This window comes from Nelumbo nucifera, chromosome 7, assembly GCF_055504915.1.
Source record: "Nelumbo nucifera cultivar China Antique chromosome 7, China Antique-T2T, whole genome shotgun sequence".
Taxonomy (NCBI): domain Eukaryota; kingdom Viridiplantae; phylum Streptophyta; class Magnoliopsida; order Proteales; family Nelumbonaceae; genus Nelumbo; species Nelumbo nucifera.
Genome location: NC_142655.1, coordinates 51,989,360 through 51,995,475, shown reverse-complemented (window position 1 = coordinate 51,995,475; position 6,116 = coordinate 51,989,360). Strand labels below are relative to the sequence as shown.

The following is a 6,116-nucleotide window of genomic DNA, read 5'->3' as shown; positions in this document are numbered from 1 at the left end:
GGTTGGTAGCATGGGCCAGCATTCAAGCGGTGGGTGATGACCTTGGGGTCGATCCTCGGCATGCCTGCCGCCGACCAAGAAAACACGTTGGCATTGTCCTTCAACAGTTGTATGAGGTCTTCCTAAAGATGATCTTCTACGAGGGATCTAACTTAGACTGTCTTCTCGTGGTTTTCATCAGAGAGAGACACTTGTATGAAGTCTTGGATGGGCTGGCCGCACTATGTCTTTAGCTCGTCTCATAGGTCTATGTTCTCTGTTGTTAATGTCTCTATGGCACGGGGCTTTCCTCGACAGGCCATCAAGTAACATTGTCGTGCGGCCCTCTAGTCTCCACATGCCATGCCTACTCTATATGGGGTGGGGAATTTAATTTCCATGTGGTATGTGGAAACCGAGAGGTCCGCAGAGCATTCAGGGTCGGTCAACCAAGGATAGCGTTGTAGGGTGAGAGGACTCAGATGATGATGAAGTCAACCATCGCCATGGTGGTGATGTCACCATCTTTGATCAGAAGAGGCACCGGTGATCTTCCCTTGGGGCATTAGGGACATTCTAGAGAAGCTTACCAAGGGAATGTTGAACGGGGTGAGGTGATCCTTGTTGATGTCGAGTTGTTCGAAGGCTTTCTCAAAGAGAATGTCGTCCAAACTTCCCCTATCCACTAGGATGTGTCGAACTTCGAATTTGGCCACCTCAGAGTTTATTATGACGGCGTCATTGTGTAGGGTCTGGACCCCCTTGAGGTCATCTTCTGTGAAGGTGATCGGGTCATCTTGGTGCCTTCTTTTCTACTCCTTGTCGTCGATCTCGAGCAATCATGCATATGCCTTGCTGCCCAAGCTGCTCTACGCCCTGGAGGCCATCCCTCCTGAGATCACTACGATGACTCCGACCAAGGAGACCGGGCTAGAGGTTTGTCTGCCTAGCACAGTTCTTCCTTCAACTTGTTCTCCTTGATGTCGATGAATCCTCCTAGGTATCCTTGCCTAATCAGGTCCTCGAGGTGTTGGCGTAGATCACAACAACTACCTATCTCATGGCCATGGTCTCGATGGAAGTTATAGTACTTAACTCTACTTCTTTTGTTGTTCTGGGACTTCATCTTCTTGGGCCACCTAATGTAGCTATGGTCACGGATCTGCATCAGAATCTCTGACCGAGGTGCATTCAGAGGCATGAAGTTTCTATAGGTCAATGGTGGAGTCCTCAATCTTCAGTCAGGTTGGCGGTCTTGTCTCTTGCTGTCTCGATCCACCTTTTTTGTCTTGCGTTCGTCAGGGTCTCTTCTCTTCTTGTCGTGTTGCTTTTCCTTGCTTCTCAGTTGCACTTGTGCTTCTTCAGCGTTGATGTACTTCTAGGCATGCATCATCAGTGTAGTTATAGTTTGAGGAGGGTTCTTTGACAAAGAGAATCTCAAAGCGGAGGTGTGTAGGTCATGCATGAGGGTGATTTCCATGAAATGGTTTAGAGTGCGGACTGCAATTGCATGAGGCTAGCCAAATTCTTCCAATGTCACTAGCTCACTATGAACTACGCCAGGAATTGGCCCTCCAGCTTCTCCCAAGAGGAGATGGAGCATGGGGGAAAGGAGTGCCACGTCCAGGCAACTCCCTTGAGGGTAGAAATGAAGGCTTTGTTCATTTATCCTTCAGATGAACCGTGCAGCAGCATCAGGGCCTTGAAGCCTTCAATGTGGTCATTGGGGTCTGCAGCTCCATCATGCTTCTTGAATTGCGGAGGTCACCAGTTAGCTGAGGGGAGCTCGTCCACAATGTCATGGGTGAAGATTGGCTCTTTGGCTGGTTGGTTGTTATGTTCCGCGAGCCAAACCATGGGAGGAGCCGCAACTCTGTCAGCTTGGCTGCATTCCAATTCGGTCAGGCGCTGTTTGAGCTCCCTAATCTCTACATCCCTTTTGTCTAGGGCTGCATGCATGGTCCTTTCTTTCTTGGGCATCATGGGGCGGTCTCTAACCGAGCTGGACTCGGTGATGGAGACTGGTTGTTGTTGCATTCGTTGGCTAAGCCTTTCCTTCGCTAGAATTCGAGTAGAGCGTTGTGTCTTGTTGCAGTTGTCACGTGCATGAGATCAGGCTGACGTTCTGAGTGAGTTATTTCAGCTCCACGGTTTTTTTCCCTTGAATCAAAATTCAATCAAGTAGAGCATTAAGTTCAATTATTTTTTTGTGGCGAACAAGTATTTAGTTTATCGGAATCCAAATACAAATAAGAAAAGAAGAAAGAAAAGGGCTTTCTTTGGTGACATAAGATCCAATTGTAGGAAGAATCAGAAGTTTCGGAGAATTACTTTTTTCCTCCTGATCCATTTTTTTTACCTATTTTCATGATTAGTAATCATGAACCCTCTATCAACAGAATAAAAGAGTGAATCCTTTCTTCCGTGAAATTAGGAAAATAAAAAAATTTCATGTTCCCTTCTTATCTTACGTACTTTATATGTATATATAATTCTTATAATTCTATTTCAAATATAGATATAGAATAATCGAATAGAAGTCTTGTATATTTCTATATCTGCCGAAAATCCTCATTTTTACTAAGAATCCCTGTCGGATCGGATTCTAACGAATCCTTCTGGAATTCGTAAGAAACTCTTTCTTTATTAGAAAATAAGGACTGTAACAGCAGTTTACCCCAAGATTCTTGATTAGTCATCATGGCTTGAAGCGGGTGCAAAAGATCAACTGTATGGAGTTTTTACTTACTATTGCTATTGTGTTGTATGTATTACCATACCGGGGATCGAGCAAAAATGAGTGGGCGGTTAGGAACACCAAGGTACACAAAGGATTAGTAATGAAGATAATGTAAGTTATCCAAAAGATATTTCTGGATAAAAGATAAAAGGAATCCTAATGGGGGCTTTAAGTTGGTAGAAATGATCAAGAAGTACTTCCCCATGATCCCGATCCAGAGTATGCTCCTATCCACTGATTAAAGAAATGACTATCAGGGACAATTTTATTCAATTAGGAACGTATCATAAAAAAAAATAGGGTAACTTCTTTTTTCCCGGTCCGGTCAATAAGGTCATGAAAAATTTCGACTTATTTATCTCTTATTTTACATATAATGGATTTACCTGGGCCAATACATGATTTTCTTTTAGTATTTCTAGGATCAGAGTTCGATCTTTTTGATGACTGTTGCCTTTCTTGGTCAGACCGCACCCCATGTCTGTATGGGCGGCATTTTTTGGGGTCCTGTTGTTAAGGATCGGCCATGTTAAGCATCTGGAGGGGAGTGGGGATGGTCTGAGGAGGTTGTGTTGTTTGTCTTAGTGTCTGTATCATCATGAGGATCTAGTCGACCTTCTGCTGCATTGCCTTGAACTAGGCGGGGTCAACCGTGGTCTACGACTGAGGCTATTGATGAGACTTGTGCGGTGGAGGGCTACGGTGAGAGCGGGACCTCAAGATGGGGATCGGCCTATTGAGTAGTCGGATGCATTTCTTGGCATGTTTGTTGACTGTGTGGAAAGAGAATTGGGAATGGCTTTTGTGCATTTCCCATAGAGGGTGCCAATATGATGTTGTCCGTTCCGAGGTGTCCTAAACAAAGATTGTAGTCAGATAATTCTGCCAATTGGTGAAACCAAGGTGGAAGGATGAAACCGCGCACCAAGAACTGAAAAAAAAAGGTGGTCAGAGGTTCGAGGAGTTGTTCCCTGGGTAGGTACTTCGACGCTCAAGTTAGCTAAGAACGGTCGGTGGTCGGGCTGAGCAGTTGAGAGAAACATGCTAGTCTGAGCAAAGGCAGAATAGCAATATAAGGCTGAAGAGCCAAAAGTCCCTTAACTTGATCGGGAGTTACCTATTTATGGTTGAGGATTTGTGTCCTATTTGGATGAGACTTCCGGGGTTGTCAGAATGAGGTTGTCCATTGAGGCCTTTGGGTTAAGTCCTAATCCTCGGTAGAACAGTCCTCGTCCGTGTGGAGTTCTCCTTTCTTAGTTACACTTATCCATCTTACGTGATGCCAACGTGACCGAAGAGATAAGATGATTGCATAGATGACACATAACACCCGGGGCCAACTGAACCAAAACCCAAAACAGGACCAAACATGTGCATGTCACTGTTGACGGACCTAAGACCTCTACTTTGCTTTGGTTTAGGGCCTTTAGGCATGAAGCAACAACATAAATTAAGGAGCAGCAACATCATTAAACCAAAGCCAGAGGCCAATGGTTCAGCCCACACCACCGGCTTTTTCATAGCCTCTATGCAATATGGCCTGATGACCACTGCTACTCCCTGGGAAAACCAGCCCGACCTTGAGCTCTTAGCCTTCTACACTACCAAGTAATCATCATTACCAATTTATAATCATTTAAACCTTATCCCAACTATATGAGGTAGGTTACATGAATTATATTCATTATTCCAATGTTTAATTAATACCATGTTCATTACTAAATCATGAGCATTTAAATCATTTTTTATTATATTGATCCATTTCCTTTTAGGTTTTCCCTTAGCCTTTCTACTCCCTTACAGCATATTGCTTATTTTTTGGTTACTATATATGGTCTTCTATGCATATAACCAATCCACCTTAATCTATGCTTTCTCATTTTATCTCTATTAGGCTCCCTTTGGAGAAAGTGAAAATGCTGGTTCAGTTTTGTTGGTTTTTGGTATGAATGCATTTATGGACTTGAGCTGATCAGTCCATAGTGAGTACCAACCATGGCGCCTGCTGCCAGCTTGATCCAGGGGCTTGTTTGCTTATCCTACTCATTAATTAGATAGCCAAAATCCTTATTTGTTACCTAATTTTATTAATCTTTTACAAATTTCAGCAATTCAAAATTATTTGAGATGAAGCTTATGCTTAACAGTTAGCAGAGGGACCTTCAGGTTCTTTATCTTCTTGGTGTAGTTTACTGATGTTGAAGTTCAAACTTATCAATCTCACATCCATAACACAAAACTTATATGACCTGAATTAACTTTGTTCTTGTTGGTTTAATAAGAAACATATAATCGAACCTGATAGTGGATTCTCTGTATCTTTAGGTGAACTTGTAAGAATTCATAAATTGATTTGGCTAAACGTTCATGAGAGAACCTTCTATGCATAAAAACTCATGTTATTTGTTATCACACTATCTGCCGTGTAATTCAGTACCTAATATTACAAAAAAAAAAAAATGGTGACACAGATAGATCATGAAGTAATAGAAAAGACCTCTATACAGTAAATCATGAAGTAATAAAAAATCAATTACTGCCAATACTTTTAAGACCCCTCCTACTCCAAGTTAGGATTGAATGTAGATGCTGATGTCCAAGTCAGACAAATGGAGAGAGGAGAAGGAGACTTGTTTGAATGGTTCCAAGGAGGGAATGCACGGAACTGGGTACCTTAGCTGAATACTGAGGTCAAGAAAGAAAGATTTGTGCTACAGGTGGCTTGCCACATTAGCAACACAATAGAAGATTGTATTGTTTGAGACTGAGAGTTGGTTATCGGTTCAAGAAAAATTGGTGCAGCATGCAGAGCACATATCCCAATATTGTGTATAATATGGGCAAAATCACCTTGATAAAGTGAATCGAATGAATTCACTCATTCAGACAGGGACAGGGACAGGGTGATCATGCTCACACATTACTCATCAGGGTGGTTATTCTTGGCTCTCAGCCAAGCTGGTGCCTGTAGGTTTGTCTTTCTAGTGATCAATCATATAATTATAATTTATCACTTATCTGACTAGGGCAAAAAGATTTATCGGAAAAGTTTTTATCCACCCTATTCTAGATCAGGATGCTTCTGTTTTGAATATATATACGGAAACTGGGTTTTTGTGTTGATAGGGTTTCACAAAGGAGATTGATTTGGACAAAGAGATGACAAGGGTCTGGTTCTCATGCCAATTTGGTAGAATTTCAAGCTTTATCAAATCATTTGTTTTCTATTTGAATTTACATGTTTCCTATTATTCTTATTATTATTTATAAATTTTCTTTCTTGTAAATTGTTTTATTCAGGTTTGTTTACAATTGCTTTCATCCTTTGTGTAGGACGTACTGGTTTATGCTTAATCCCAATTTCCATTTCCAATAGCAGTAAAAATCCCAATTTCCA

The 6,116-nt window shown here is 41.9% G+C and overlaps 1 long non-coding RNA gene across 1 annotated transcript; it reads left to right on the top strand.

Moving 5' to 3' along the window:
* Nucleotides 1-5,410: 5,410 nt before the first annotated feature.
* Nucleotides 5,411-6,116, top strand: LOC148790493 (uncharacterized). Its single transcript, XR_016078749.1, has 2 exons — nt 5,411-5,690; nt 5,846-6,116. It is a non-coding gene; the product is annotated as an uncharacterized LOC148790493 (long non-coding RNA).